Genomic DNA, 10,469 nt, shown 5'->3' with positions numbered 1-10,469 from the left:
CTTGACCAGACGGACCTTTGTTAGCAAAGTAATGTCTCTGCTTTTCAATATGCTATCTAGGTTGGTCATAACTTTCCTTCCAAAGACTAAGTGTCTTTTAATTTCATGGCTGCAATCACCATCTTCAGTGATTTTGGAGCCCAAAAAAATAAAGTCTGACACTGTTTCCAGCTGTTGCCTCATCTATTTGCCATGAAGTGATGGGACCAGATGCCATGATCTTAGTTTTCTGAATGTTGAGCTTTAAGCCAACTTTTTCATTCTCCTCTTTCACTTTCATCAAGAGGCTTTTGACTTCCTCTTCACTTTCTGCCATAAGGGTGGTGTCATCTGCATATCTGAGGTTATTGATATTTCTCCCGGCAATCTTGATTCCAGCTTGTGCTTCTTCCAGGCCAGCGTTTCTCATGATGTACTCTGCATATAAGCTAAATAAGCAGGGTGACAATATACAGCCTTGATGTACTCCTTTTCCTATTTGGAACTAGTCTGTTGTTCCATGTCCAGTTCTAACTGTTGCTTCCTGACCTGCATATAGGTTTCTCAAGAGGCAGGTCAGGTGGTCTGATATTCCCATCTCTTTCAGAATTTTCCACAGTTTATTGTGATCCACAGTCAAAGGCTTTGGCATAGTCAATAAAACAGAAATAGATGTTTTTCTGGAACTCTCTTGCTTTTTCCATGATCTAGCAGATGTTGGCAATTTGATCTCTGGTTCCTCTGCCTTTTCTAAAACCAGCTTGAACATCTGGAGGTTCACAGTTCACATACTGGTGAAGCCTGGCTTGGAGAATTTTGAGCATTACTTTACTAGCATGTGAGATGAGTGCAATTGTGCGGTAGTTTGAGCATTCTTTGGCATTGCCTTTCTTTGGGATTGGAATGAAAACTGACCTTTTCCAGTCCTGTGGCCAGCGCTGAGTTTTCCAAATTTGCTGGCATATTGAGTGCAGCACTTTCACAGCATCATCTTTCAGGATTTGAAATAGCTACACTGGAATTCCATCACCTCCACTAGCTTTGTTCATAGTGATGCTTTCTAAGGCCCACTTGACTTCACATTCCAGGATGTCTGGCTCTAGCTGAGTGATCACACCATCATGATTATCTGGGTCGTGAAGATCCTTTTTGTACAGTTCTGTGTATTCTTGCCACCTCTTCTTAATATCTTCTGCTTCTGTTAGGTCCATACCATTTCTGTCCTTTATTGAGCCCGTCTTTGCATGAAATGTTCCCTTGGTATCTCTAATTTTCTTGAAGAGATCTCTAGTCTTTCCCATTCTCTTGTTTTCCTCTATTTCTTTGCATTGATTGTTGAGGAAGGCTTTCTTATCTCTCCTTGCTATTCTTTGGAACTCTGCATTCAGATGCTTATATCTTTTGTTTTCTCCTTTGCTTTTCGCTTCTCTTTTTTCACAGCTATTTGTAAGGCCTCCTCAGACAGCCATTTTGCTTTTTACATTTCTTTTCCACGGGGATGGTCTTGATCCTTGTCTCCTGTACAATGTCACGAACCTCTGTCCATAGTTCATCAGGCACTCTGTCTATCAGATCTAGTCCCTTAAATCTATTTCTCATTTCCACTGTATAATCATAAAGGATTTGATTTAGGTCAAACCCGAATGGTCTAGTGGTTTTCCCTACTTTCTTCAATTTAAGTCTGAATTTGGCAATAAGGAGTTCATGATCTGAGCCACAGTCAGCCAGCTCCCAGTCTTGGTTTTGCTGACTGTATAGATCTTCTCCATCTTTGGCTGCAAAGAATATAATCAATCTGATTTTGGTGTTGACCATCTGGAGAAGACTCTTGAGAGTCCCTTGGACTGCAAGGAGATCCAGCCAGTCCACTCTGAAGGAGATCAGCTCTCTTTGGAAGGAATGATGCTAAAGCTGAAACTCCAGTTCTTTGGCCACCTCATGCGAAGAGTTGATTCATTGGAAAAGACTGATGCTGGGAGGGGTTGGGGGCAGGACGAGAAGGGGATGACAGAGGATGAGATGGCTGGATGGCATCACCGACTCAATGGACGTGAGTTTGAGTGAACTCCGGGAGTTGGTGATGGACAGGGAGGCCTGGCGTGCTGTGATTCATGGGGTCGCAAAGAGTCGGACACGACTGAGCAACTGAACTGAACTGATCTGGTGATGTCCATGTGTAGAGTCTTCTCTTGTGTTGTTGGAAGAGGGTGTTTGCTATGACCAGTGCGTTTTCTTTGCAAAAGTCTTATCTATTAGCCTTTGCCCTGCTTCATTCAGTACTCCAAGACCAAGTTTGCCTGTTACTCCAGGTGTTTCTTGATTTCCTACTTTTGCATTCCATTCCCCTATAATGAAAAGGACATCTTTTTTGGGTGTTGGTTCTAAAAGGTTTTGTAGGTCTTCGTAGAACCATTCAACTTCACCTTCAGTGTTACTGGTTGGGGCATAGACTTGGATTACTGTAATATTGAATGGTTTGCCTTGGAAATGAACAGAGATAATTCTGTCATTTTTGAGATTGCCTCCAAGTATTGCATTTCAGACTGTCTTGTTGACCATGATGGCTACTCCATTTCTTCTAAGGGATTCCTGCCCACAGTAGTAGATATCCATCCAGGTTGATTCCTCTTGGCATGCATACTAGAAAAATGACTTTTTCTCCTCATTTAATATATTTTTGTGGCAGTATATCATTTTATATTTAAAATATTTTAAAATGTTTTTATTGTAAAAGCAGTATATGTTTAATATATAGACTTTGGTACACACAAGAATCTGTAGTTTTATCCATTCAGAGATGATTACAAACATTTTCATTTTCCTAATTCTTTATGTGTATTTACATGTGTTTACACACATTTATTTTGAAATCATATAATTTGGGGTCATGTAATTATGTAACTCTCTCACCCTCACACACATCACATGATCATCTAAGCATGTCCTCACTTTAATAATCTTGGAAATACATAATTTTGGGTAACTTTTGTGAAAATTGACTATAATTTTAGCCAGGTCCCTAGCATTGGATATTTGCTTTGTCCAGTTTGTCCAGGTAATTTTTCTGGCTAATTCTAAATAGCCTGTGAAAATTTCTAATATATTTTCTGGGTTATAGTCTTTGGGGTTCTTTTTTTTGACAGTTTTTTAAGGTCATGATACTGTTTTCATTGCTTTCGGGAGAAGTTTCAGTGGAAACTTATGGTAGTAAAATGAAGGGTTTTGCATTTCATTATAACCTCAGTTCAGTTCAGTTCAGTTGCTCAGTTGTGTCCGACTCTTTGCGACCCCATGAATCGCAGCACACCAGGCCTCCCTGTCCATCACCAACTCCCGGAGTTCACTCAGATTCACGTCCATCGAGTCAGTGATGCCATCCAGCCATCTCATCCTCTGTCATCCCCTTCTCGTCCTGCCCCCAATCCCTCCCAGCATCAGAGTCTTTTCCAATGAGTCAACTCTTCTCATGAGGTGGCCAAAGAACTGGAGTTTCAGCTTTAGCATCATTCCTTCCAAAGAAATCCCAGGGCTGATCTTCAGAATGGACTTTTTATAACCTCATGTTTTGCCAATTTATGCCTAAGATAAATTGCGTGTCTGGTGGTAATAAGGTTGATATTTTGGTATTTGTTAACTATTTCTTCTTAATAGTCTTTATATACTTGGCCTATAGGGATAATGAGCTCTAGAGCTGTAGTTCTTGGTTCACTTGAGATTTGATTTATGAGGTCTAACTCTTGTTCTTAAATCATCTATATTGTAATCAATATCCTACTTTTACTGATGCCCCTACTCCTGGAATCTTGATGTTTTCTTTCAGGGGACTATATAGATTGAAGTGAAGTGAAAGTCACTCAGTTGTCTCTGACTCTTTGCGACCCCATGGACTGTGTATAGTCCATGGAATTCTCTAGGCCAGAATACTGGAGTGGGTGGCCTTTCCTTTCTCCAGGGGATCTTCCCAACCCAGGGATTGAGCCCAGGTCTCCTGTGCTGCATGTGGATTCTTTACCAGCTGAGCCTCCAGGGAAGCCCAGTAGAGTTAAGGGAAGGTGATATTCTTTATTTTATATTCTTAAATATTCTTAAATATGAATTTATCCTGTTGAATCATGGACTAGTTTAATGTTAATGATTGTTGGGGAATTTTTTCTTCTGCTCTGATTTTTTTTCTTTTCATCATATGTATGCCTAGGCCCACAATACTACAAACTTTCAACTTAAGCTAATGGCTATAAATGTTTTGGCTTGCCAGAAATCTTAGTTGTGTCCGCCTTCCCTGCAGCTCAGGAGCTCTTTATATCCAGGAACATCTGCAAATGATTCTACTAATGGTGGAATTTTATTTCATTCAGAGTCTTGAGTAGAATTGGTAAGTAACCCAAGTGAAAAAACACTGAATCAAAACTGAGGGCCAGCCCGTGAGCGGTGCATTAGATCTAGAGTAAGATCAGAACACACAGGGCGAGAGGGAAGGTGCAACTTACCAAGTAGTACCGTAGTCATTGGCGTAGGTTACACAGGAAGGGAACAGAACGCGACGAAAATCGGCACACTGAATGCACTGCTGGAACCTTCGTCGTTCTCTTCCCCACCTACCAGTGTGCATGTTCTAAGCATAAAGGATAATTTGGTGGCTCACCGCTTACAATTTTAAGCTAGTTGAGTCGTTTACCGAAAGAAAGTCAGTTTTATCTAAGAACAGCACCCTCCTCCAAATTCACCAAAATGTAAACTGGGCTCTAGGTTCTAACTGCCTGGGTTTCAATCCTGACCTCCTCCCTACCAACTGCTGTAACTTTGCTCCTAGTTCCATCTCTAGGTATAATAAAAGGTGTAATGCTGTGAGCCTCCTAAGAAAATGAGGATGCTTAAGTGTGCCATAAAGTGCTCATCCTTATGTCTGCCATTATAGCCTCACTGTCGGCTGAAACAGACATTTTCCTTAACCTGGTACAGACTTAGGAATTTTCTTTGAAAATTACTTCTCTTAGGCTTTTCTAAATTTTGAAAAGAAGAAACAATGGTTATGAAAGAATACTTGGTTTTATAATAAAGGCACCTTTTGATAAGTTTGTACTGTCATGTTAAGATTAGGGTTTATCCTAAAAAAGGGTTTTAGTTCCTATTGCCTAGAAATGTACTATGTTAGAATTGAGTTTAATTTAAAAATTATGATTTTTTATTATGTCCAAGAATGTTAAACACATTCTTTAGCTCATTGATAGTACAAACCATACCTAATATGTTCCAAATAAGTGAATTTTCATATCAAATAAAGTTTTCCTAGATTAAAAAAAACTTTTGATACAGCTGTTTTATAACATTTCAGTAGTCCTTCAATGCATTTGCCTGTTTATGTCCCTTCAGATCCATTTAATACTCCTTGTTTTGGTGCTGTAAAATTTATTTTTTAGTAACAGTCTAGTTGTCATTGCTGTATCAACTAAGTGTTATTAAAGCAAAAAAGCATAGGATTGGATCATAAATCATCAAATTGGATCATGACTGTAAAACTTTGTAGTCTTGACATTTTAAGTGGCTGGATAAAATTTTCATGAAGATGGGCACTCAAATACAACTCATTTTTTGCCAAAATAACGTGAGCTTGAACAAGTTACACTTAATTAAAAAATAAAAGTTCTTGATTTTTTTTTTTACATCTAATAGTCCCAGATACAGATTTGGAAGAATTGGCAAAATTAACATTCTTTGTGGCTTAGTGTCAAGTCCCTTAATTATAGGAAGGTTTTTCTCACTTCAGTGGTCAGTGAAAAAAAATAGCCTACTCTACCCTCAGCAGTCAGCTACCTTACAACATGGAAGACTTTGATAAGGTTTAAATGTGCGCCAGTCACCTAGTCCAGGGAGCTCCTGACAGTAGACGTCACTTGGTCACTGTGTTGAGATGACAGGAAGCAGAAAACCTCTGCATTTCAAGCAGCCTCCACAACTCAGATGGCACTGGAAATGGAAATGAATTTACAACTCCATTCTTCTTGTGAAGATGATCTGTACTTTGACTAGAAAGCAAATCTTTTTTTAATATATAAATTTAATTGGTGGCTAATTACAATATTGTATTGGTTTTGCCATACATTGACATGAATCCACCACGGGTGTACACGTGTTCCCCATCCTGAACCCCCCTCCCACCTCCCTCCCCATACCTTAATCCGTCTGGGTCACCCCAGTGCACCAGCCCCAAGCATCCTGTCTCATGCATCGAACCTGGACTGGCGATTCGTTTCATATATGATACTATACATGTGTCAATGCCATTCTCCCAAATCATCCCACCCTCACCCTCTCCCACAGAGTCCAAAAGACTGTTCTATACATCTGTGTCTCTTTTGCTGTCTCGCATACAGGGTTATCGTTACCATCTTTCTAAATTCCATATATATGCATTATTATACTGTATTGGTGGTCTTCTTTCTGGCTTACTTCACTCTGTATAATAGGCTCCAGTTTCATCCACCTCATTAGAACTGATTCAAATGTATTCTTTTTAATGGCTAATACTCCATTACGAATATGTACTACAGCTTAGAAAGCAAATCTTGACTAATGTCAAGGGAAGAAAAGGAAAGAAACCTTAATTTTTTTACCTCCTCTTATTTAGAGATATTAAGATATGTTAACTCAGGTACTTTGGCCACCTCATGCGAAGAGTTGACTCATTGAAAAAGACTCTGATGCTGGGAGGGATTGGGGGCAGGAGAAGAAGGGGACGACAGAGAATGAGATGGCTGGATGGCATCACCGACTTGATGGACGTGAGTCTGAGTGAACTCCGGGAGTTGGTGGTGGACAGGGAGGCCTGGTGTGCTGCGATTCATGGGATCGCAAAGAGTCGGACATGACTGAGCAACTGATCTGATCTGATCTGATTTAGAGAAATTCAGATATGTTTAATATCCTTTAAATACCACTCACATAATCAGAAGACCTTAACTGTGGTCCAAGATGTGTGTTGTTCAGTTGCCAACTCATGTCCAACTCTTCATGACTCTATGGACTGAAGCTCACCAGGCTCACCATCTTTTTTTTTTTTTTTTTTTGCCCAAGTTCATGTCCATTGACTCGGTGATGCCATCTAACCATCTGATCCTGTCGCCTTCTCCTTCTGCCTTCAATCTTTCCCAGCATCAGGGTCTTCCAATGATGTGTAAATAGATGTTAAAAAGGATCACTCACTGTGATAACATCTTCCACTGTATTTGCATATAGGTGATTAAAACCACTAAAGATGTCTGACATGGTTTGCAGTCAAAGAAGGCACAAAGTAAACAGCATGTGTGCCTCAAGCAGTATAAAATTTCTTGATTTCCAAGGCACTTAAAAGTTTTATATAGTTTTCATACTCGAAAATTTTAAAAGCCCATGCATAAAAAGCATAAGAGCGCTGGATAAGTACATTGATTAACAAGCCCTTGCCTATAGGCCTGCTGAACTGGAATTTAAGTTAGCAGTTCTCAAAAACCCAGCTGACATAAGGGGTCTATGGGAAGCATAAACATTACTAGAAAGAAAAAAATATTAGTCACTAGGGAAATGTAAATGAAAACCATGAGATACTTCTTCATACCCTCAGGATGGTCATTACCAATAATGAAAATAGGACTTCCCTGGTGGTACAACAGATAAGAATCTGCCTGCCAATGCAGGGTTCGATCCCTGGTCCGAGAAGATTCCACATGCTGTGGAGCAGCGAAGCCTGTGCACTTAGAGCCTGTGCTTCACGAGAGAAGCCACTGCAGTGAGAAGCCAGCACACTGGACAAAGCCTGAGCACAGCGAAGAAGACCCAGTGCAACCAAAAATAATTCTGAAAAAATAATGAAAAAAGTGCTGGCAAGATATAGAGAAGTAAGAATCTGTGTGTGTTGCTGGTGGGGATGTCAAATGATGCAGCTGTGGTGGGAAACATGGGTTGGGTTCCTCAAACATCTTTCCAAAAGAACGTAAAACAGAGAAGTGCTGTGTACACCCGTTCATAGCACAATAGCCTAGAGGCAGAAAAAAGATGAATGGATAAAATGTGGCATGTCCAACAATGGAATATTAGTCTTAAAGATATGAAATTCTGATACATGCTACAACATGGATAAACACTGATAACATGCTAAGTGAAATATGCCAGACACAAAAGGGTAGATATTTATTATATGATTCCACTTACATTCAGTTCAGTTCAGTCCAGTTCAGTCGCTCAGTCGTGTCCGACTCTTTGCGACCCCATGAATCGCAGCACGCCAGGCCTCCCTGTCCACCACCAACTCCCGGAGTTCACTCAAACTCATGTCCATCGAGTCTGTGATGCTATCCAGCCATCTTATCCTCTGTCGTCCCCTTCTGCTCCTGCCCCCAATCCCTCCCAGCATCAGAGTCTTTTCCAATGAGTCAACTCTTCGCATGAGGTGGCCAAAGTATTGGAGTTTCAGCTTTAGCATCATTCCTGCCAAAGAACATCCAGGACTGATCTCTTTTAGGATGGACTGGTTGGATCCCCTTGCAGCCCAAGGGACTCTCAAGAGTCTTCTCCAATACCACAGTTCAAAAGCATCAATTCTTCAGCGCTCAGTTTTCTTCACAGTCTAACTCTCACATCCATACATGACCACTGGAAAAACCATGGCCTTGACTAGACGGACCTTTGTTGGCAAAGTAATGTCTCTGCTTTTCAATATGCTATCTAGGTTGGTCATAACTTTTCTTCCAAGGAGTAAGCATCTTTTAGTTTCATGGCTGCAGTCACCAGCTGCAGTGATTTTGGAGCCCCAAAAAATAAAGTCTGACACTGTTTCCACTGTTTCCCCATCTATCTCCCATGAAGTGATGGGACCAGATGCCATACATTAGGTACTTAGAATAGGCAAATTCAGAGACAAAATAGTGGTTACCAGGGCCTGGGGAATGAAGGGATGTGAAGTTACTTTTTTAATGGACACAGAGTTTCAGTTTAAGATGATGAAAAAGTTTTGGATAATAGTGGTGATGATTGTACAGTAGTGTAATTAATAACCCCATATACACTTTTAAGTTAAAATGGTAAATAATTTTGCCATTAATTTTTAAAAAGTAAAAGCTTAGATTTAACACAACAAACCGAAAACGATGCAAGAGAAATGGAAGGTCATACTGTTCGTTTCATACACGTACAGATTTTCTTGGTCAGCTCCTTGAGTAAGGAAAGGCATGCTCAAAGTCAGAGGGCATGGCAGAGGCCCTGCTGCTGTTAAAGGACCAGCACAAAGGCGCATGCTCAGAGCTTGTGAGGAAGAATACAGAGAACTCCCCCTCTGTCAAGTGTGCTGTGTGGCACTGCTGGGTGGACGAGGCAGAGCAACGTGCGTATGGATTAACTCCCTCTGGTTGCTGAAAACAAATTAACATCATAGTTTCTTTTCCTACCTTGTAAGATGATTGAGCAGAAATAATACATTCATAGTAGTGACAAGATAGTCAATGAAATGTTTCAAAATTCCTGGTATCTGCTACCACTGGCCATAGTCCCAGATCTGGACTTGTCTTCTCAGAACACCTTCAGATTTTTTATTACCAGGTCTGAGCACAGTATTTGGGTAATTTGTACATTTTATTCTTATCTAGGGCTTCCCTAGTGGCTCAGATGGTAAAGAATCTGCCTGCAATGCAGGAGAAAGGAGTTCGATTCCTGAGTCAGGACGATCCCCTGGAGAAGGGAATGGCAACTCACTCCAGTATTCTTGCCTGGAGAATCCCATGGACAGAGGAACCTGGCGGGCTACAGTCCATGGGGTTGCAAAGAGTCAGAACCGACTGAGCAACTAACACATTCTTATCCGAGAAATTTCAAAGTACCTTTACAAGTCTGTTGTTATATTTTGTAATAATAAGATTCTAAAATCCATTACTGGCTGCAATGATGATTAGAAATTGCTCAACATTATTTTATGTTGCATTCTAACTATCTTTACAGTAAGACTGATGAGTACGATTATTTGCATTTTAAAGGTAAGGAAAACTAAGATACAGAAAGTTCAAATACTAATATGTAGAAGTTACCCATATCCTCAGTTCAGTTCAGTCGCTCAGTCTCGTCCAACTCTTTGAGAGACCCCATGGACTGCAGCACGCCAGGCTTCCTGCCCATCACCAAATCCGGGACCTTGCTCTAACTCCTGTCCATCAAGTCAGTGATGCCATCCAACCGTCTCATCCTCTGTGGTCCCCTTCTCCTCCTGCCTTCAGCCTTTCCCAGCATCAGGGCCTTTTCCAGTGTCTCCTGCCTGTCTTTTCGTGACTCCTGCCACCTCCCCTTGTTTTCCTGTTTGCCCGTGCCAGTGCCCAGTGCTGGTAGGCTCCCTCCAGTAGACTTGTCTTCTCCCATGACTCAGTTCAAGACCCTTATCTCAAAAGACCCATATCCTGGACTGAGTCACAGGAGAAGACAAGTCTGCCAGGACTGGGCACTGGCACGGGCAAACAAGGAACAGAAGGGGAGGT

This window comes from Bubalus kerabau, chromosome 17 (genome assembly GCF_029407905.1).
Source record: "Bubalus kerabau isolate K-KA32 ecotype Philippines breed swamp buffalo chromosome 17, PCC_UOA_SB_1v2, whole genome shotgun sequence".
NCBI classification, from domain to species: Eukaryota; Metazoa; Chordata; class Mammalia; order Artiodactyla; family Bovidae; genus Bubalus; species Bubalus kerabau.
The sequence above is the reverse complement of the archived record's forward strand: the minus strand, read 5'-3'. Positions refer to the sequence as shown.